The sequence below is a fragment of the Eschrichtius robustus genome, chromosome 3 (genome assembly GCF_028021215.1).
Source record: "Eschrichtius robustus isolate mEscRob2 chromosome 3, mEscRob2.pri, whole genome shotgun sequence".
Classification (NCBI taxonomy): domain Eukaryota; kingdom Metazoa; phylum Chordata; class Mammalia; order Artiodactyla; family Eschrichtiidae; genus Eschrichtius; species Eschrichtius robustus.
In genome coordinates this window covers 39,066,718-39,090,897 of record NC_090826.1, presented here as the reverse complement: position 1 = coordinate 39,090,897, position 24,180 = coordinate 39,066,718, and the positions used below count along the sequence as shown (strand labels likewise).

General features: G+C 40.7%; 1 long non-coding RNA gene and 1 pseudogene across 2 annotated transcripts in view; one reads left to right on the top strand and one right to left on the bottom strand.

The window, feature by feature from the left end:
* The window catches only part of LOC137762239 (uncharacterized), a 62,512-nt gene that overhangs the window by 7,352 nt on the left and 30,980 nt on the right, over nucleotides 1-24,180 (bottom strand). The window lies entirely within an intron of this gene.
* LOC137761693 (dnaJ homolog subfamily C member 14 pseudogene) lies at nucleotides 4,399-5,190 on the top strand (annotated as a pseudogene).

Sequence of the window (24,180 nt, the reverse complement as noted above, 5' to 3'; positions counted from 1 at the left end):
CCACTGTCATTGTTCTTACTGCCATGAGGTGGCACTGTTGGAAACTGGTTTTGCTCTGTAAAGCCACCTGGGAGTGATGCTGAGGTACCACTGATGTTGCCCAAGCTTCAGTCAGGGCTACCCACCTAGGGGATTGCTAATGTCACAATTCTTTTTAGCTGACACCCTCTCCCATTTCAGCCACTGTGCCTCAAATCACTGCACCAGAAAAAGCTACTAGAATGAGCCACAAACCAAGGCAAAAATCATTCCTTCCCCTAAAAACTCCTAGGGCCTTACGTTGAATGTGGTGCCCAGTCTAGAATATCCCTTTGCATAAGGTAATTTTATTTAAATGGAATCACTGCCCTTCCCTGCCACTGAGATTATCAGGACCATGTTGTTGGTCCTCCCAAATCTCCCTCACTTCCAATTATGCAGCTGAGGAAGGAGTGTTTGTCCCTCTGTACCTGTCTGTGTAGAGAACTTTGACTCAGAGACCCAGTTTTTGCCAAATCCCACAAACAGAAGGTCCTATTACACCCTGAGTTGTCCCAGAAAATGGATATCTATTCTCCCTACAACTCAAGGGACTCTCATAGGACAAACAGAGACAGCTTCAAGGTGTACATCTGATTCTACTTCTAGGTTAATATCCAAAATATATAAGTAGCTCATACAACTCAATATCAAAAAAACAACCTGATTAAAAATGGGCAGAAGACCTGAATAGACATTTTTCCAAGGAAGACATACAGATGGCCAACAGGCACATGAAAAAATGCTCAACATCACTAATCATCAGAGGCATGAAATCAAAACCACAATGAGATATCACCTCACACTTGTCAGGATGACTATCATCAAATAGAACACAAATAATAAATATCAGTGAGGATGTGGAGAAAAGGGAACCCTCACACACTGTTGGTGGGAATGTAACTCAATGCAGCCACTGTGGAAAATAGTATGGAAGTTCCTCAAAAAAACAAAAATAGAACTACCATATGATCCAGCAATTCTAATCCTGGGTATATATCTGAAGAAAATGAAAACTAATTTGAAAAGATACATGCACTTCAATGTTCATAGCAGCATTACTTACAATTGCCAAGATATGGAAGCAACCTAAGTGTCTATCAACAGAGGAATGGATAAAGAAGATGCGGTATGTATATACACAATGGAATACTAATCAACCATTTTAAAAAATGAAATTTTGCCATTTGCAACAACATGGTTGGACCTGGAGGGTATTATGCTTACTGAAATAAGTCAGATAGATGAAGGCAAATACTGTATGTTATCACTTATATGAGGAATCTAAAAAATAAAACAACTAGCAAATATAACAAAAAGAAACAGACTCACATATATAGAGAAGAAACTAGTGGTTATCAGTGGGGAGAGGGAAGTGGGGAGGGACGAGATTGGGGTAGGAGATTAAGAGGTGCAAACTACTATGTATAAAATAAATAAACTGCAAGGATATATTGTACAGCACAGGGAATATAGCCAGTATTTTATAATAACTATAAATGGAGTATAGTGTTTAAAAATTGTGAATCACTATGCTGTACATCTGAAACTTATATAATATTGTAGATCAACTATACCTCAATAAAATTGATTAATTAGTTAATTAAATTAAAAAAAAAGAAAAGCCAAGATGAGAGGTGGAGAGAATGTGACCCCCTTGGAATCTCTAATTCCAGGCCTATGGCATCCTGTGATTTGGTTATGTGAATCAGTAAAGTCTCAGGTTAGGTTTCTGTTACTTTCCACTAAAACATAAACAAACAAACAACAACAATGAAACTCCCAACTAATATATCTGATCCTCATTAAAAATGGCACGTTGTAGTTTTATAAAGGTTTTGTGTACCCTTTCTCTCTGCCTCTTAATGATAACCCTGTTAAGAAGCACATGTATTTTCTTTAAAAAATGAGACATAATTCACAAACTACAAAATTCACCATTTTAAGGTGCACAATTCAGTGGTTTTTAGTATATTCCCAAGGTGTACAACCATCACCACCATAAAAAAAATTTTTTTCGGACTTCCCTGGTGGCGCAGTGGTTAAGAATCCTCCTGCCAATGCAGGGGACATGGGTTCGAGCCCTGGTCTGGGAAGATCCCACATGCTGTGGAGCAACTAAGCCCGTGCGCCACAGCTACTGAGCCCGCATGCTGCAGCTACTGAAACCTGTGTTCCACAACAAGAGAGGCCACTGCAATGAGAAGCCCGCGCACCTCAATGAAGAGTAGGCTCCGCTCGCGCAACTAGAGAAAGCCCACGTGCAGCAAAGAAGACCCAACACAGCCAAAAAATAAATAAATAATTTTATTAAAAAAATTTTTTTTCAGTTGAGACTGTGCAACTCTTATAGCTACACAAATGGAGGGAAGCAGGAATAATTTCAAAGGAAGGTGTATTCATTTTCTACTGCTGCCACAAACAAAGTGCCACAAACTTAGTAGCTTAAAATAACACTAATTTATTATCTTACAGTTCTGTAGGCCAGAAGTCTGACATGGGTCTCACTGAGCTAAAATCAAGGTGTCAGCAAGGCTGCATTTCTTTCTGGAGGCTCAAGGGGAGAATCCATTTCATTGTTTTTTCCAGCTTCTAGAGACCATCCACATTCCTTGGTTCATAGACTCCTTCCACCATCTCCAAAGTCAGCAACACTGGATCTCTGACCCTTCTGTAGTCACATCTCCCTCTGACCACAGCCTGGAAAGGTTCTCTGCTTTAAGGACCCATGTGATTCAGTTTGGACCCATCCAAATAATACAGGGAAATCTCCCCCATCTCAAAGTCTTTAACTTAATCACATCTGCAAAGTCCCTTTTGTCATGTAAGTGACATATACACAGGTTCTAAGGATAAGAACATGGGCATATTTGGAAGGGCTGTTATTCTGCCTATCACAGAAAGTAATCCAAAAGTTAACTGAGGGTTGTTTAAGTAACTAAGGTTTTTGAAGCTGAGATATTTGGCAAACACACTCATGAAATATAACATATTGGTTAAGATTCTTGGCTCAATATTCAGAACAAACCAGTTTCAAATAATGGGGCACTATTTGCTATCTGTGTAACCTTGAGCAAGTTACTTTGCGGCTTTGGAGACTCAGTTTCCTCTGTTGTAAAATGGGCATTTTTTCAGTACTTATTCATAGGGCTTGCAGCGGAAGCCCTTGTTCACCTTCAAGATCCCCCTGCAGAACCAAGGCATTCATTCCTCTAGCTCCCTGGTGTGTTGGCTGCTAATGGCTCAAAGATGCATCTTTCTCCGGGGATTGCCCTGCTGCAGCCAAAGGGCAGAAAGGACTGAAGATCAGCTCCAGAACTTAATTCCAAGAAGAACAAAGCTCCAGAGGAGATTAAACTTTCAACCTCGGCAGGATTGCCACAACAAAGTCAGGGTACCACTTGGGAAGAATGGGACCCTAATACATGAGATAGGACATCTGAGTCAATGCACTTAAAAACCTTGGGTCCCGAGCAGAGAGTGAACAGGAGGCGGAGCCGGGGGAGCTGCTCTCGTAGCTCCTCCTGGCTCTCTGCCGGGGAGGAGTTACCGCAGCTCTTCGCTTTGGGGGAAGATGAACAGTTGGAAGAGGAATATGATGAGGAGGAACCTCTTAAGTTTCCCAGTGATTTTTCACGTGTGCCCAGTGGAAAGAAACCTGCACCCCGGAGACAATGGCACCGCGTTCCAGCCAAGGATACTTGGGAGGGTGGACGCAGAGATCCCAGATCCCCTGGTCTACATCAGCTGGGTTGGAAATGGAGTCAGGCAGATTAGCTCAGAGGACTGGAATTGTGGGGGACAGAGGAACTGTGTCAGCTTGGACAGGCAGGTTTCTGGTGGCTGATCGAACTGCTGGTATTAGTGGGGGAGTACGTGGAAACTTATGGCCATCTCATCCATGCACGCAGGCAGCTGAAAGGCAGAGATCTGGACCTTTTTTGTGTCTGGGTGGGAGTCTGGGCAGGGCGGCTGGGGGGCAGGGCCCAGGTGATGTTCCAGTTTCTGAGCCAAGGATTTTGCTATGGGGTAGGGCTGTTCACCCGTTTTCTTAGGCTACTGGGTGCTTTGCTGCTCCCGGCTCTGGCCCTTTTGTTGGGCTGTCTACAGTTGGGCTGGAGGTTTCTGGTAGCACTGAGTGACCGGTTAGGCCGGAGGGGTAAAGCCACCTGGCTCTTCTCTTGGCTGGCTTCTCCCACCTGGCAGCAGTGCCTGATTCTGCTGAGAGAGAGCAGGCCGTGGCAGCAGGTGGTAAGAATAGTTCAGTGGGGTTGGCTGGAGTTGCCTTGGTTCAAGCAGAGGACCAATAGGCAGGGGAATGCACCTGTAGCTAGTGGTTGCTACTGCCAGCCTGAAGAGGAAGTGGTTCGACTGTTGACCATGGCTGGGGTTCCTGAGGATGTGCTAAACCCTTTTCATGTGTTAGGGGTTGGAGCCACAGCATCGGATGTTGAACTGAAGAAGGCCTATAGGCAGCTGGCAGTGACGGTTCACCCTGACAAAAATAATCATCCCCGGGATGAGGAGGCCTTCAAGGTTTTGCGGGCAGCTTGGGACATTGTCAGCAACCCTGAAAGACGGAAGGAATATGAGATGAATCGAATGGCTGAGAGAATGAGCTGAGCCGGTCAGTGAATGAGTTTCTGTCCAAGCTGCAGGATGACCTCAAAGAAGCAATGAATACTATGATGTGCAGCCGATGCCAGAGAAAGCCATAGGACGTTTGAAATGGACCGGGAACCTAAGAGTGCCAGATACTGTGCTGAGTGTAATAGGCTGCATCCTGCTGAGGAAGGAGAATTTTGGGCTGAGTCAAGCATGTTGGGCCTCAAGATTACCTACTTTCGCTGATGGAGGGAAAGGTGTATGACATCATAGAGTGGGCTGGATGCCAGCATGTGGGAATCTCCCCAGATACTCACAGAGTCCCCTATCACATCTCATTTGGTTCACGGATGCCAGGCACCAGTAAGTGGCAGAGAGCTACCGCAGATGCCCCTCCTGCTGACCTTCAGGATTTCTTGAGCCAGATCTTCCAAGTACCCCCAGGCCAGGTGTCCAACGGGAACTTCTTTGCAGCTCCTCAGCAGGGCCCTGGGGCCACTGCAGCCTCCAAGCCCAACAGCACAGTATCCAAAGGAGAAGCCAAACCGAAGTGGGGGAAGAAAGTGAGGAGGCCCTTCCAACGTTGACACCCCCTCTCTTTCCACAAATCAGTGTCAGGGAGTCAAAAGGGCTGTGTACAGCTCAGGATGGAGTTTGATTTGTTTATTTTTAAATATTTAAAGAAGGGAAAATTTTAAGCTCAAATTGTTCACTCAGTACTTATAAGAAGCCCTGGAACTACTCTCCCTCCTCCAGCAGCACCCAGGAACTGAGTCTTGTCTCCTGACAATACCAAAGAAATAGGGGGTGGCTAGAACAAAGAACCTAGGGCCTGGACCTGGGCTGGACAATATCCCCCGTAGTAGTGTGGGAACTGGGTATTTCCCTGGGGTCTGTATGTCTTTGTCTTGTCTTTTGCTTCTACAGCTGAAGACACTTCCCCCCCACTTTAAAAAAAAAATCTTGGGTCCCCAATCCCCCTTGAACGATTCCAGCCATTTGAAAATCAACTCTTGTCATGCTCCTGGGCCCCAGTAGAGATAAGGTACCTAACCATGGAGCACGAATGACCATGTAGTCACAAACATTTGTTTGAGCTGGTTCTGTCAGACCTACTAAGTCATAAGTTTGGGCAGGCCCAGCAGCAATAGATCATAAGATAGAAGTGGTATACCCGGGATCCGGTGCAACTAGGACCAGACAACACAAATAAGCTGCATGAGCTTTATGTTATGCATGAGCTAAGTGGCTCAAACTTTCATGTTGTCCACCACTGTTGCTTGGGACACTTTCCCTCAGTTCATACCAATAGCTGCAGGTGTGGTCCTTTATGACTCACTGATGGAAGAGAAAAAAGGCTGAGCGTGGTGCCCTCGTGGGTTGGTTCAGTCTGTGAGTGCAAGTTGTTAATGGACTGCTACTGCTCTACAGCCCCATTCAGGGGCGGTTCTGAAGGGCAGCAGTGAGAGGAAATCTTCCCAACGCACAGAGCTTTAGGAAGTGCATCTGATCATACTTTCAATGAGAAATAGAATAAGAATATGTACAGACTCACGAGCAGTGGTGAGTGGCTTGGCTGGTTTGACTAGGACCTAGAGGGAGAAAGATTAGAAAATAGGAGAGAAGAAGGTCTGGGAAACAGTTGTGTGGATGGAAAAATGGCAATGGCCACGAAGTGTGAAGATCTTTGTATTGCATCCTAATACCCACCCAAGAGTTTCTATCACAAAAGAAGCATAAAAACCTGGTAGACAAAGTGACTCAATCAGTTAACATCACTCTCTGTCATCATGTGTTCCAGTACTGGCACAAAGGGTACATGAGCAGGGTAGCCATAGTGGCAGGGAAAGAGGCTATGAATGGGTCCAATAACATGGACTCCCTCCTACTCATGAAGTTTTACCTAGCTACTGCCACTGTGAAACATTCAACCTACCAACAAAAGAGACCAATGCTGGGCTTCCCTGGTGGCGCAGTGGTTGAGAATCTGCCTGCCAATGCAGGGGACACGTGTTCGAGCCCTGGTCCGGGAAGATCCCACATGCCACAGAGCGACTAGGCCCGTGAGCCACAACTACTGAGCGTGCGCGTCTGGAGCCTGTGCTCCGCAACAAGAGACGCCACGACAGTGAGAGGCCCGCACACGGCAATGAAGAGTGGCCCCCGCTCGCCGCAACTAGAGAAAGCCCTCGCACAGAAACGAAGACCCAACACAGCCAAAAATAAATAAATAAATAAATAAATTTATAAAAGAGACCAATGCTAAGCCCCTGAAACAGGACATCCCCTGAGAAGATAAACACATTGGATATCTTGCATCCTGAAAGAGACAGAATTAATCTTAACTGGATTTGGCCAAGTTCCAGTTATTGGTTTACCATTCTTGCCTGCAGGGCTTCAGCTAACACCATTGTTCAAGGGCTTACACAGGGTTTGGCTTAACACAAGATCTCATACAACATCATCTTCGACTATGAGACCTGCTTTACAGGAAAGGAGGTATGGTGGTGAACATAGAACCATGGGATCCATCATATACTGCCCACCAAAAAGTTTCTCTTGAAAAGGTGATGAAATGGCCTTTTGAAAGCACAGCTGAGGCTCCAACTTGGAGATAATACCTTGTGAGGATGGGGCCCCATGGATGTAATATACAACCTACTCATTGACCTAACGGTTCTGTATTTTCAATGCATAGATTACATCGGTCTAGAAACCAAAGAGTGGAAGAAAAATTGACTCTGCTCACCATCACTCTCAGTGATTCACTTTGGGGAATGAATGCTCCCTTTATGCACAAAAATAGGCTCTGTGGATCTGAAGACTTTTTTCCCAAGAGGGAGATATTTCTACCAGGGGCACAGCAAAAATCCCATTAAACATTAATCTATGGCTTCCACCCAGTTACTTCAGGTTCTTTTTACCAAGAGACAAGCAGGCAAGACAAGGAGTCCCATCCTGTAAAGGGTAATTGACCCTGATCACTAGGAGGAGGTATGGCTGCTATTCATGACGGCAGCAGGGTAAATTACTTTGACATCCAAATGACCAACTAGGAAATCTTCTGGTATTTCCCTACCCAATTATGACAGTAGACAGACAAGTGCATCCTGAGATGATCATGTGTGATCAAGTGCTCAGTCCCTATGGGATAAGGAGCTGAGTCACCCCATCTAGACCATCAGAGATGCTAGCTGAAGATGAGAAAAATTTAGAAGGAGTAGAGGAGGGAGATGATGAGTATCATTTGTGACCTTGAGAGCACAAATGGTCATCTCATTTGCCTTCTAAGTTTCCCAAGGAATTTACTACATGAAGCAAGTGGATCCAGGCAGTGAACAGTGTGGATTATAAAGGAGATTATGGTGTACCACTGAGTTCCCCCTTTAGGAATGAGGTACATATTCCCCCAACTGCTAGGAGTATTAGCTGCTGATGGCTCACATCTATGTTCCTCTCTGGGAAATTCCCTAGGCCACATGAGCCTGCCTTGCCCAGAGTAACATTCCTCTTTTAGGGGCAGCCTGCAATCAATGACTGGTCAGTGTAGAGGTACAACTGTTATTCCCCTTACCCCTTTTCAGAACAACTCTAAAGGACACCCCAGATTCAGTGCTTACTATGAGATTGCCTGAGCCAACTATTTCAAGTGTATCACAGTTCATATTCTCCCCCTGCCTAATCCCTGCTGTCCTTGCTTCCTCACAGGTGTTGTTCCATAGAGCATTTCCTAAAAACTACCCTCCAGTGTAGTATACGTATTAAGGAAGCTAATTCAGTACAATGCTGAGAATATAGTATTGTGCCAAATAAATGATAGGCCAGTAGTAGCAAAACTGGAGTTAGAAATCTGAGGTGTGGGTCCTGACTCCAACACGTACTTGCTTTGTAACCTTGAGAAAGTCAGTTGATACCTCTGGGCCTTAGTTTTCTTATCTGTAAAGTAAGGTTAATAACACCTGATAAATTGAGGAGTAGATATGAATGTGCTTTGGAAAGGTTAAACAGTAGACAAAGGTAGAGCAGACTGTTTTTTTGTTTTTTGTTTTTTTGCTGCTCTACTTCTACCAGCACTGTGTTAGGTGCTAAGGAAAGAAAATCTCACTTTCTTAGAACTTGCCTCTGACTCTCATTCCAGATAGGAAGTGGTGATACACAATGTTCCCAGCTGAAGAGAAACTTGACAGTTCTTTGCTTTGCCTTGGATGGGAAAAGTAGGCAAATATTTAAATATTTGAATATTAGAAGGCCCTCTGTCAGAGTGACATTAGGAAAGATGGCAAAGTCGGAAGCCCCAGGAATCCATATCTCCATCGAAACACTTGAGCTAGCAGGAGCTGTCTTAAGTAACTATTTTGGAACTCTGAGTCTAGTAGAACACTCATAACATCTAAGGAAAAGCTTGATGAAGGGACAGGTAAATTTCAGTCAGTTTCAGCTTTCTTGCATTAGTGGCTACTATCTCCAGGGCAGGCAGCTGTGGGGACAGTGGCATGTGTTTCCAGTGCAACTTGCTGGAGCCAGGGTTGGCAATAAGGCCCTGTCCTCCCAAGGCTGGAGTTGAGTGTTTCAGTTGCTGATTTGCTGCTTTTCATCACTAAGGGACCAGCACAATATGTTTTGGCCCCCACAGGCTGAAATGGCTTCCCAACTAAGAGGGAATTTTAAGTGACAGGATCCCCCCACCCCATCTTGTGAGCCAAACATTTAAAGAAATATTTTCCAGGTCACTGGCTGACAACAGAGACAATGGAAAATAACTGGCTGGCCACACACAACAAGGAATACACACTTTGCAAAAATAGTTTGGAAGAGTCACAAGGGATGGCTCCCAGCTTCAACAAGTAAAATACAAGTAATGACTGAAGAGTGAGAGGATTAGATTTCCAAATTGCTACAACATAATAGTCAGAATGTCCAATAATCAACAAAAATTACAAAACATGCAAGGAAACAGAAAAATATGACCCACTCAAAGGAAATAAAAATATGACATAAACTATTCCTGAGGGAGCCTAGACATTGGAATTTTTTGTCAAAGATGTTAATCAACAGTGTTAAAAATGTTCAATGAGTTAAAAGAAACCATGGACAAAGGACTAAAGGAAATTAGGAAAATCGTGTTTGAACAAAATGAGATTATCAATAAAAAGATAGAAATTATAAAAATAAACAAAACAGAAAAGTACAATAACTGGTTCTGAAAAGTACAATAACTGAAAAGAAAAACTCACTAAAGAGATTTGACAGCAGATTTAAGCAAGCAGAAGAAATGATCAGTCAACTTGAAGATAAGACATTTGAAATTAGCCATTTGGAGGAACAGAAGAAAAAGGAATGAAGGAAAATAGAGCCTGAGACCTGTGGGACCCATCAAGCATACCAATATGTGCATTTTAAGAATCTCACAAAAATAGAGAGAAAGAGGAAGAAAAAATATTTGAAGAAATAATAGTCTAAAACTGCCCAAATCTGATGAAAGAGAATTCTGAAAGCAGCAGGAGAGAAGTGACTCATCACATACAAGGGATCCTTGATAAGATTAACAGCTGATTTCTCACCAGAAATCATGAGGGCCAGAAGGCAGTGGAATGATATATGTGAAGTCCTGAAAGAAAATGTCAATTAAGAATTCTAGGGGGAGGAGAGAAGATGGCGGAAGAGTAAGACGCGGAGATCACCTTCCTTCCCACAGATACAGTAGAAATACATCTACACGTGGAACTGCTCCTACAGAACACCCACTGAACGCTGGCAGAAAACGTCCGACCTCCAAAAAGGCAAGAAACTCCCCCCGTACTTGGGTAGGGCAAAAGAAAAAAGAAATAACAGAGACAAAAGAATAGGGACGGGACCTGCACCAGTGGGAGGGAGCTGTGAAGGAGGAAAGGTTTCCACACACTAGAAGCCCCTTCGCGGGCGGAGACGGGGGGGGGTTGGTGGAGGGGGGAAGCTTCGGAGCCGTGGAGGAGAGCGCAGCCACAGGGGTGCGGAGGGCAAAGCGGAGAGATTCCCGCACGGAGGATCGGCGCTGAGCAGCACTCACCAGCCGGAGAGGCTTGTCTGCTCACCCGCCGGGGCTGGCGGGGCTGGGAGCTGAGGCTCAGCTTCGGTCGGATCGCAGGGAGAGGACTGGGGTTGTTGGCGTGAACACAGCCTGAAGGGGTTAGCGCACCACAGCTGGCTGGGAGGGAGACCGGGAAAAAGTCTGCAGCTGCCGAAGAGGCAAGAGACTTTTTCTTCCCTCTTTGTTTCCGGTGCGCAAGGAGAGGGGATTCAGAGCGCCGCCTAAACGAACTCCAGAGACGGGCGTGAGCCACGGCGATCAGCGCGGACCCCAGAGACGGGCGTGAGACGCTGGGGCTGCTGCTGCCGCCTCCAAAAAGCCTGTGTACGAGCACAGGTCACTCTCCACACCACCCCTCCCGGGAGCCTGTGCAGCCCGCCACTGCCAGGGTCCCGTGATCCAGGGACAACTTCCCCGGGAGAACGCACTGCGCGCCTCAGGCTGCTGCAACGTCACGCCGGCCTCTGCCGCCGCAGGCTCGCCCCGCCTCCTCCGTACCCCTCCCTCCCCGCGGCCTGGGTGAGCCAGAGCCCCCGAAGCAGCTGCTCCTTTAACCCCGTCCTGTCTGGGCGGGGAATAGACGCCCTCAGGTGACCTACACGCAGAGGCGGGGCCACATCCAAAGCTGAACCCCGGGAGCTGTGCGAACAGTGAAGAGAAGGGGAAATCTCTCCCAGCAGCCTCAGAAGCAGCGGATTAAAGCTCCACAGTCAACTTGATGTACCTGCATCTGTGGAATACCTGAATAGACAACGAATCATCCCAAATTCAGGAGGTGGACTTTGGGAGCAGGATATATTAATTTTTCCCCTTTTCCTTTTTTTTGTGAGTGTGTATGTATATGCTTCTGGGTGAGATTTTGTCTGTATAGCTTTGCTTTATAATAGCTTTATTTTACTTCACTATATTATAGCCTCTTTCTTTCTATTTTTTCTCCCTTTTACTCTGAGCCGTGTGGACGAAAGGCTCTTGGCGCTCCAGCCAGGCATCAGGGCCGTGCCTCTGAGGTGGGAGAGCCAACTTCAGGACACTGGTCCACAAGAGACCTCCCAGCTCCACGTAATATCAAACGGCAAAAATCTCTCAAAGACCCAGCTTCACTCAACGACCAGCAAGCTACAGTGCTGGACACCCTATGCCAAACAACTAGTAAGACAGGAACACAGCCCCATCCAGTAGCAGAGAGGCTGCCTAAAATCATAATAAGGCCACAGACACCCCAAAATACACCACCAGACGTGGACGTGCCCACCAGAAAGACAAGATCCAGCCTCATCCACCAGAGCTCAGGCACTAGTTCCCTCCACCAGGAAGCCTACACAACCCACTGAACCAACCTTAGCCACTGGGGACAGATACCAAAAACAACGGGAACTACGAACCTGCAGCCTGTGAAAAGGAGACCCCAAACACAGTAAGATAAGCAAAATGAGACGACAGAAAAACACACAGCAGATGAAGGAGCAGGGTCAAAACACACCAGACTTAACAAATGAAGAGGAAATAGGTAGTCTACCTGAAAAAGAATTCAGAATAATGATAGTAAGGATGATCCAAAATCTTGGAAATAGAATAGACAAAATGCAAGAAACATTTAACAAGGACGTAGAAGAACTAAAGAGGAACCAAGCAATGATGAAAAACACAATAAATGAAATTAAAAATACTCTAGATGGGATCAATAGCAGAATAACTGAGGCAGAAGAAAGGATAAGTGACCTGGAAGATAAAATGGTGGAAATAACTACTACAGAGCAGGATAAAGAAAAAAGAATGAAAAGAACTGAGGACAGTCTCAGAGACCTCTGGGACAACATTAAACGCACCAACATTCGAATTATAGGGGTCCCAGAAGAAGAAGAGAAAAAGAAAGGGACTGAGAAAATATTTGAAGAGATTATAGTTGAAAACTTCCCTAATATGGGAAAGGAAATAGTTAATCAAGTCCTGGAAGCACAGAGAGTCCCATACAGGATGAACCCAAGGAGAAACACGCCAAGACACATATTAATCAAACTGTCAAAAATTAAATATAAGGAAAACATATTAAAGGCAGCAAGGGAAAAACAACAAATAACACACAAGGGAATCCCCATAAGGTTAACAGCTGATCTTTCAGCAGAAACTCTGCAAGCCAGAAGGGAGTGGCAGGATATACTTAAAGTGATGAAGGAGAAAAACCTACAACCAAGATTACTCTACCCAGCAAGGATCTCATTCAGATTCGATAGAGAAATTAAAACCTTTACAGACAAGCAAAAGCTGAGAGAGTTCAGCACCACCAAACCAGCTTTACAACAAATGCTAAAGGAACTTCTCTAGGCAAGAAACACAAGAGAAGGAAAACACCTACAATAACAAACCCAAAACATTTAAGAAAATGGGAATAGGAACATACGTATTGATAATTACCTTGAATGTAAATGGATTAAATGCTCCCACCAAAAGACACAGGCTGGCTGAATGGATACAAAAACAAGACCCATATATATGCTGTCTACAAGAGACCCACTTCAGACCTAGAGACACATACAGACTGAAAGTGAGGGGATGGAAAAAGATATTCCATGCAAATGGAAATCAAAAGAAAGCTGGAGTAGCAATTCTCATATCAGACAAAATAGACTTTAAAATAAAGACTATTACAAGAGACAAAGAAGGACACTATATAATGATCAAGGGATCGATCCAAGAGGAAGCTATAACAATTGTAAATATTTATGCACCCAACATAGGAGCACCTCAATACATAAGGCAAATACTAACAGCCATAAAAGGGGAAATCGACAGCAACACAATCATAGTAGGGGACTTTAACACCCCACTTTCACCAATGGACAGACCATCCAAAATGAAAATAAATAAGGAAACACAAGCTTTAAATGATACATTAAACAAGATGGACTTAATTGATATTTATAGGACATTCCACCCAAAAACAACAGAATACACATTTTTCTCAATTGCTCATGGAACATTCTCCAGGATGGATCATATCTTGGGTCACAAATCAAGCCTTGGTAAATTTAAGAAAATTGAAATTGTATCAAGTATCTTTTCCGACCACAACGCTATGAGACTAGATATCAATTACAGGAAAAGATCTGTAAAAAATACAAACACATGGAGGCTACACAATACACTACTTAATAACGAAGTGATCACTGAAGAAATCAAAGGGGAAATCAAAAAATACCTAGAAACAAATGACAATGGAGATACGACGACCCAAAACCTATGGGACGCAGCAAAAGCAGTGCTAAGAGGGAAGTTTATAGCAATACAAGCCTACCTCAAGAAACAGGAAACATCTCGAATAAACAACCTAACCTTGCACCTAAAGCAATTAGAGAAAGAAGAACAAAAAAACCCCAAAGCCAGCAGAAGGAAAGAAATTATAAAGATCAGGTCAGAAATAAATGAAAAAGAAATGAAGAAAACAATAGCAAAAATCAATGAAACTAAAAGCTGGTTCTTTGAGAAGATAAACAAAATTGATAAACCATTAGCCAGACTCATCAAGAGAAAAAGGGAGAAGACTCGAATCAATAGAATTAGAAATGAAAAAGGAGAAGTAACCACTGACACTGCAGAAATACAAAAGATCATGAGAGATTACTACAAGCAACTCTATGCCAGTAAAATGGACAACCTGGAAGAAATGGACAGATTCTTAGAAATGCACGAACTGCCGAGACTGAACCAGGAAGAAATAGAAAATATGAACAGACCAATCACAAGCACTGAAATTGAAACTGTGATTAAAAACCTTCCAACAAACAAAAGCCCAGGACCAGATGGCTTCACAGGTGAATTCTATCAAACATTTAGAGAAGAGCTAACACCTATCCTTCTCAAACTCTTCCAAAATATTGCAGAGGGAGGAACACTCCCAAACTCATTCTACGAGGCCACCATCACCCTGATACCAAAACCAGACAAAGATGTCACAAAGAAAGAAAACTACAGGCCAATATCACTGATGAACATAGATGCAAAAATCCTCAACAAAATACTAGCAAACAGAATCCAACAGCACATTAAAAGGATCATACAGCATGATCAAGTGGGGTTTATCCCAGGAATGCAAGGATTCTTCAATATATGCAAATCAATCAATGTGATACACCATATTAACAAATTGAAGGAGAAAAACCATATGATCATCTCAATAGATGCAGAGAAAGCTTTCGACAAAATTCAACACCCATTTATGATAAAAGCCCTGCAGAAAGTAGGCATAGAGGGAACTTTCCTCAACATAATAAAGGCCATATATGACAAACCCACAGCCAACATTGTCCTCAATGGTGAAAAACTGAAACCATTTCCACTAAGATCAGGAACAAGACAAGGTTGCCCACTCTCACCACTATTATTCAACATAGTTTTGGAAGTGTTAGCCACAGCAATCAGAGAAGACAAAGAAATAAATGGAATCCAAATCGGAAAAGAAGAAGTAAAGCTGTCACTATTTGCAGATGACGTGATACTATACATAGAGAATCCTAAAGATGCTACCAGAAAACTCCTAGAGCTAATCAATGAATTTGGTAAAGTAGCAGGATACAAAATTAATGCACAGAAATCTCTCGCATTTCTATACACTAATGACGAAAAATCTGAAAGTGAAATTAAGAAAACACTCCCGTGTACCATTGCAACAAAAAGAATAAAATATCCAGGAATAAACCTACCTAAGGAGACAAAAGACCTGTATGCAGAAAATTATAAGACACCGATGAAAGAAATTAAAGATGATACAAATAGATGGAGAGATATACCATGTTCCTGGATTGGAAGAATCAACATTGTGAAAATGACTCTACTACCCAAAGCAATCTACAGATTCAATGCAATCCCTATCAAACTACCACTGGCATTTTTCACAGAACTAGAACAAAAAATTTCACAATTTGTATGGAAACACAAAAGACCCCGAATAGCCAAAGCAGTCTTGAGAACGAAAAATGGAGCTGGGGGAATCAGGCTCCCTGACTTCAGACTATATTACAAAGCTACAGTAATCAAGACAGTTTGGTACTGGCACAAAAACAGAAATATAGATCAATGGAACAGGATAGAAAGCCCAGAGATAAACCCACACACATATGGTCACCTTATCTTTGATAAAGGAGGCAAACATATACAGTGGAGAAAAGACAGCCTCTCCAATAAGTGGTGCTGGGAAAATTGGACAGATACATGTAAAAGTATGAAATTAGAACACTCCCTGACACCATGCACAAAAATAAACTCAAAATGGATTAAAGACCTAAGTGTAAGGCCAGACACTATCAAACTCTTAGAGGAAAACATAGGCAGAACACTCTATGACATACATCACAGCAAGATTCTTTTTGACCCAGCTCCCAGAGAAATGGAAATAAGAACACAAATAAACAAATGGGACCTAATGAAACTTGCAAGCTTTTGCACAGCAAAGGAAACCATAAACAAGACCAAAAGACAACCCTCAGAATGGGAGAAAATATTTGCAAATGAAGCAAATGACAAAGGATTAATCTCCAAGATTCACAAGCAGCTCATGCAGCTCAATAACAAAAAAACGAACAACCCAATCCAAAAATGGGCAGAAGACCTAAATAGACATTTCTCCAAAGAAGATATACAGATTGCCAACAGACACATGAAAGAATGCTCAGCATCATTAATCATTAGAGAAATGCAAATCAAAACTACAATGAGATATCATCTCACACCGATCAGAATGGCCATCATCAAAAAATCTAGAAACAAATGCTGGAGAGGGTGTGGAGGAAAGGGAACACTCTTGCACTGTTGGTGGGAATGTAAATTGATACAGCCACTATGGAGAACAGTATGGAGGTTCCTTAAAAAACTACAAATAGAACTACCATACGACCCAGCAATCCCACTACTGGGCATATACCCTGAGAAAACCATAGTTCAAAAAGAGTCATGTACCAAAATGTTCATTGCAGCTCTATTTACAATAGCCAGGACATGGAAGTAACCTAAGTGTCCATCATTGGATGAATGGATAAAGAAGATGTGGCACATATATACAATGGAATATTACTCAGCCATAAAAAGAAATGAAATGGAGGTATTTGTAATGAGGTGGATGGAGTTAGAGTCTGTCATACAGAGTGAAGTAAGTCAGAAAGAGAAAAACAAATACAGTATGCTAACACATATATACGGAATCTAAGGAAGAAAAAAAAAGGCCATGAAGAACCTAGTGGCAAGACGGGAATAAAGACACAGACCTACTAGAGAATGGACTTGATGATTTGGGGAGGGGGTGGGGTGAGATGTGACAGGGTAAGAGAGTGTCATGGACATATATACACTACCAAATGTAAAATAGATAGCTAGTGGGAAACAGCCACATAGCACAGGGAGATCAGCTCGGTGCTTTGTGACCACCTAGAGGGGTGGGATGGGGAGGGTGGGAGGGAGGGAGATGCAAGAGGGAAGAGATATGGGAACATATTTTATGTGTATAACTGATTCACTTTGTTATAAAGCAGAAGCTAACACACCATTGTAAGGCAATTATACTTCAATAAAGATGTTTAAAAAAAAAAAAGAATTCTATATCTGGCAAAATTATCTTTAAAGAATGAAGGAGAAGTTAAGACATTCCAAGATAAACAGAAGCTGAGGGAATTTAATACCAGTGCACCTGCCCCACAAAAAGTGCTAAAGAGGGACTTCCCTGGTGGCACAGTGGTTAAGAATCTGCCTGCCAATGCAGGGGACACGGGTTTGAGCTCTGGCCTGGGAAGATCCCACATGCCATGGAGCAACTAAGCCTGTGCACCACAACTACTGAAGCCCATGTGCCCTAGAGCCCATACTCTGCAACAAGAAAAGTCACCGCAATGAGAAGCCCGCGCACCACAACAAAGAGTAGCCCCCGCTTGCTGCAGCTAGAGAAAAGCTTGCATGCAGCAACAAAGACCCAACGCAGCCAAATAAATAAATAAAAATATAAATTAAAATTCTAAAGAAAGTTCTTTAGCCTCAAATAAAGGACACTAAACAGTAACTTGAAGATATAAAACATATGTTATAGAACACTAGTAAAGGTAACTTCATAGGTAAATATAAAAGCCAGTATTATTGTAGTTTTCTTTTGGTTTGTAGTTTCTTTTTTCGACATAAATGAAAAGGAAAATTCATTAAAACTATATAGCTATGTTAATAAGCATACAATATATAAAGACATAATCTTTGACAATAATAATATAAAGAGGTTGGGACAGAGATGTATAGGAACACATGTTTATATACTACTGAAACTAAGTATTATTCAATAAGCTTAGTATAAATTTAAGGTGGTAATTGTAAGCTCCAAGATGACCACTAAGAAAATAAATTTAAAACATACATAAAAGGCAAGATGAAGGGAATCAAAAAGGCGTACTACAAAAGATAAACAAAATGCAAAAAAAAAAGGCATTAATGGAGGAAATGAACACAAAACATATAAGACACACAGAAAACAAATAGCTGAATGGCAGAAGTAAATCCTTCTTTATAAGTAATCACATTAAATATAAATGCATTAGACTCTTCTATTGAAAGACAGAAGTTGGCAAATTAGATAAGAAAAAAACCAGGATCCATCTATATGCTTCTAGAAGAGACACACCCTAGATATAAGGACACAAACGGTTGAAAGTAAAAGGATAAAAAGTAAAGTAAAAGGATAAAAAATACATCCCATGCCAACAGTACCCGTAAGAGAGCTTGGGTGGCTATATTACTATCAGAAAAATGGATTTTGAACTCAAAAATTTATAAGAGATAATAAAGGACATGATATATTGATAAAAGCTTCAATACAGCAAGAAGATATAACAATTAAAATATATACACACCCAACAAAGGGGCCCCAGAATATATGAATCAAAAGTTGACAGAATTGAAAGGAGAGATAGATAGTTCTATGATAAGTTGGCGACTTCAATACCCCACCCAATAATATATTCTTTTCAAGTGCACATGGAACATTCTTTGGGATAGACCATATGTTAGGCCACAAAAAAGTCTGAATAATTTTAAAAGGTTGAAATAATACAGGGACTTATCTGGTGGTCCACTGGTTAAGAATCTGCCTTCCAATGCAGTGGACGTGGGTTCAATCCCTGGTTGGGGAACTAAGATCCCACATGCCATGGGGCAACTAAGCCCACACGCTGCAACTACTGAGCCAGCACACCACAACTAGAGAGAAGCCTGCGCACCACGATGAAAGATCCTGTGTGCCACAACTAAGGCCTGATGCAGTCAAAAATAAATAAATACATACATACATACATACATACATACATACATAAATATTTTTTAAAAAGAAATAATGCAAAGTACATTTTCTGATTACATGGAATGAAACTAGAAATCAATAACAAAAGAAAACTGAAAAATTCACAAATTTGTGGAAATTAAACAGTACACTTAAACAATTAATAGGTCAAAACCACAGGAGAATTAGAAAATACTGTAAGACAAATGAAAACAAAAGCATAATATGTCAAAACTTATGAGATACAGTGTAAGCAATGTTAGGAGGGAAACTTATAGCTGCAATCACATATATTGAAAAAAAAGAAAGGTCTCAGATGATAACTTAATTGTACACCTTAAGGATTTAGAAAAAGAAGAGCAAACTAAACCCAAAGCTGACAGAAAGAAAGAAATAATAAAGGTTAGAATGGAGATAAATAAAATCGAGAATAAAAAAGCAATAGAGAAAATCAACAAAACCGAAAGTTGGCTCTTTGAAAAGATCAATAAGATGACAAACCTTTAGCTAGATTGACTAAAGAAGAAAAGAGAGATGACTCAAGTTAAAAAATCAGAAACGAAAGTGGGGATATTACTACTGATTTTACAGAAATAAAAAGGATTATAAAAGAATACTATGAACAGTTGTATACTAACAAATTGGGTAACTTAGATGAAATTGACAAGTTCCTAGAAACACATAATCTATCTAACTGACTTAAGAAGAAATAGAAGATCCAAATAGAAGTGTAACTAGTAAGGAGATCAAATCAGTAATCAAAAACCTCCCTAATAAGAAAAGCCCAGATCAAATGGATTCACTGGTGAATTGTATCAAATGTTTAAAGAAGAAATAACACCAATTCTTCTCAAACTCTTCCAGAAACACTTCCTTTCTCATTCTATAAGGTCAACATTACCTTGATACGAAAACCAGACAAAGACACCACAACAAAAGAAAGCTGCAGGTCAATATTTATGATTATAGAAGCAAAAATCCTTAACAAAATACTAGCAAATTCAATAGTATATTAAAAGGATTATACATCTTGACCAAACGACATGTATTCCAGGAATTGCAAGAGTGGTTCAAGATACAAAAATCAATAAATATAATACACCATGTTAATAGAATGAAGGGGGGAAAAAAACACATGATCATCTCAGTTGATGCAGAAAAAGTATTTGACAATATTCAACACCCTTTTACGATAAAAACATTTAATAAATTAGAAACGGAAGGAAACTGCCTCAAAATAATAAAGGTTACATATGAAAAACCCACAGGTAATACATACTCAATAGTGAAAGACTGAAAGATTTTCTGCTGATATCAGGAAAAATAAGGATGCCACTTTCATCACTTCTATTCAACACAGTACTGGAAGTTTCAGCTGGGGCAATTAGGCAAGAAAAAGAAATAAAAAGCATTCAAATTGGAAAGAAAGTAGTAAAATTATCTCTTTGTATATGATAAGATTTTATGTATAAAAAACCCTGAAGAATCAACAAAAAAAATTGTTAGCGCTAATGAACTAATTCATCAAAGTTGCAGGATATAAAATCAACACATAAAATCAGTTGTATTTCTATATACTTGCAATGAACATCTGAAAAAGAAACTTTTAAAAATCCATTTACAACAGCATCAAAAATTATAAAACACTTAGGAATAAATTTAACCAAAAAGGTGAAAGACTTGTACACTGAAAACTATAAAACATTACTGAAAGAAATTAAAGAAGACACAAATAAATGGAAAGACATCCTATGTTAATGGGTTGAAACACTTAGTGTTGTTAAGGTGAAAATACTACCAAAAGCAATCAATAGATTCAATACAATCCCTATCAAAACTCCAATGATTTTTTTACAGAAATAGAAAAACTCATCCTAAATTTATACAGACTCTCAAGGGACACCAAACAGCCAAAACTAACTACAAAAAAAGAACAAAGTTGGAGGCCTTATACTTCCTGATTTCAAAACTTACTACAAAGTTACAATAATCAAACCACTGTGGTACTGGCATAAGGATAGGTGTATAGACAAAAGGGAAAAATAGAGTACTCAGAAGTAAACCCTACCATATATGGCTTATTGATATTCAACAAAGGTGTCAAGACAATTCAATGGGGGAAAAGACAGTCTTTTCAGCAAGTGATGCTGGGAAAACTGGATATCCACATGCAGAAGAATGAAGGTGGACTCTTACCTTACACCATATACAAAAAAATAACACAAAATGGATCAAAGAGTTCAAAGATAGCTTGCAGAATGGCAGAAAATATTCACATATATCAGAATGAAAAAGAACTCCTACAACTCAACAACAAAAAAACAGCAATTCATTCAAAAATAGGCAAGGGACTTCAATAGACACATCTCCAAAGAAGATATGCAAGTGACCAAAAAGCACATGAAAAGATGCTCAACATCATTAGTCATTACAGAAATGTAAATCAAAACCTATAAGATACCACCTCACACCCTTGAGGATGGCTATAATTATTTTTTTTAAAAAGCAAATAAAAAATAACAAATGGACAGGATGTGGGAAAATTGGGACTTTTGTGCATCACTGGTAAATGTGAAAGGGTGCAGCCACCATCAAAACCAGCTTGACAATTTCTAAAAAAGCTAAAAATAGAATTCTACTCCTAGGTATATACCCAAAGGGATGAAAGCAAGGACTCAAACAGATACTGGTAAGACAATGTTCGTTGCAGCATACTAACAACTGACAAAAGGTAGAAAGAACATAGGTGCCCATCAATAGATGAATGGATACACAAAATGTGGTATATACATACAAAGAAATATTATTCGGTCACGAAAAGGAATGGTGTTCTGATATATGCTGCTACATGGATGAAGCTTGACAACATTATGCTAAGTAAAAGAAGCCAGACACAAAAAGAAAAACATTGTATGATTCCACTTATATGTAGAATTTAGTATAGTCGAATTCATAGAGTCAGAAAGTGGATTGAGATTACCAGGGGTTGTGGGAAGGCAGAATGGGAAATTAATCCTTAATGGCTACAGCGTTTGTTTGTCGTGATGCAAAAATTTTGGAAATATGTAGTTGTAATGGCTACACAAAAGTGAATGTAATTAATGCCACTGAATTGTATACTTTAAAATGGTTAAAGTGGCAAACTTTATATTTTATATATATATTACTAATTAAAAAAATAAGAATGTAATATACCAAAAATCTTTGATGGTAAATGGATGAATTATATAGTATGTAAATTATATATCAATAAGGCTGGTTTTTTTGGGTTTTTTTTAACTGTTTTTTTTTTAACATCTTTATTGGAGTATAATTGCTTTAAAATGGTGTGTTAGCTTCTGTGTTATAACAAAGTGAATCAGTTATACGTATACATATGTCCCCATATCTCTTCCATCTTGCATCTCCCTCCCACCAACACTCCCTAACCCACCCCTCTAGGTGGTCACAAAGCAACGAGCTGACCTCCCAGTGCTATGCAGCTACTTCCCACTAGCTATCTATTTTACGTTTGGTAGTGTATATATGTCCATGCCACTCTCTCACTTTATCCCAGCTTACCCTTCCCCCTCCCCGTATCCTCAAGTCCATTCTCTAGTAGGTCTGCATCTTTATTCCCTCTTGTCCCTAGGTTCTTCCTGACCTTTTTTTTTTTTAGATTCCATGTATATGTGTTAGCATACGGTATTTGTTTTTCTCTTTCTGACTTCATTCTTTATGACAGACTCTAGGTCCATCCACCTCACTACAAATAACTCAATTTCGTTTCTTTTTATAGCAGAGTATCCATTGTATATATGTGCCACATCTTCTTTATCCATTCATCTGTTGATGGACACTTAGGTTGCTTCCATGTCCTGGCTATTGTAAATAGAGCTGCAATGAACATTTTGGTACATGACTCTTTTTGAATTATGGTTTTCTCAGGGTATATGCCCAGCAGTGGGATTGCTGGGTCGCATGGTAGTTCTATTTTTAGTTTTTTAAGGAACTTCTATACTGTTCTCCATAGTGGCTGTATCAATTTACATTCCCACTAAAAGTGCAAGAGGGTTCCCTATTATCCACACCCTCTCCAGCATTTATTGTTTGTAGATTTTTTGATGATGGCCATTCTGACTTGTTTGAGGTGATACCTCATTGTAATTTTGATTTGCATTCCTCTAATAATTAGTGATGTTGAGCATCCTTTCATGTGTCTGTTGGCAATCTGTATATCTTCTTTAGAGAAATGTCTATTTAAGTCTTTTGCCCTTTTTAAAACTCGATTGTTTGTTTTTTTGATATTGAGCTGCATGAACTGCTTGTATATTTTAGAGATTAATCTTTTGTCAGTTGCTTTGTTTGCAAATATTTTCTCCCATTCTGAGGGTTGTCTTTTCGTCTTGTTTCTGGTTTCCTTTGCTATGCAAAAGCTTGTAAGTTTCATCAGGAGCCATTTGTTTATTTTTGTTTTTATTTCCATTTCTCTAGGAGGTGGGTCAAAAAAGATCTTGCTGTGATTTATGTCATAGAGTGTTCTACCCGTTCTCCCCTAAGTTTGATAGTGTCTGGCCTTACATTTAGGTCTTTAATCCATTTTGAGTTTATTTTTGTGTATGGTGTTAGGGAGTGTTCTAATTTTTCTTTTACATGTAGCTGTCCAGTTTTCCCAGCACCACTTATTGAAGAGGCTGTCTTTTCTCCACTGTGTATTCTTGCCTCCTTTATCAAAGATAAGGTGACCATACGTGCGTGGGTTTATCTCTGGGCTTTCTATCCTGTTCCATTGATCTATATTTCTGTTTTGTGCCAGTACCATGCTGTCTTGACTACTGTAGCTTTGTAGTATAGTCTGAAGTCAGGGAGCCTGATTCCTCCAGCTCCGTTTTTCTTTCTCAAGATTGCTTTGGCTATTCGGGGTCGTTTGTGTTTCCATACAAATTGTGAAATCTTTTGTTCTAGTTCTGTGAAAAATGCCAGCAGTAGTTTGATAGGGATTGCATTGAATCTGTAGATTGCTTTGGGTAGTATAGTCATTTTCACAATATTGATTCTTCCAATCCAAGAACATGGTATATCTCTCCACCTGTTGGTATCATCTTTTTTTTTAAAATTATTTATTCATTTATTTTTGGCTGTGTTGGGTCTCCATTTCTGTGCGAGGGCTTCCTCCAGCTGCGGCAAGAGGGGGCCACTCTTCATCGCGGTG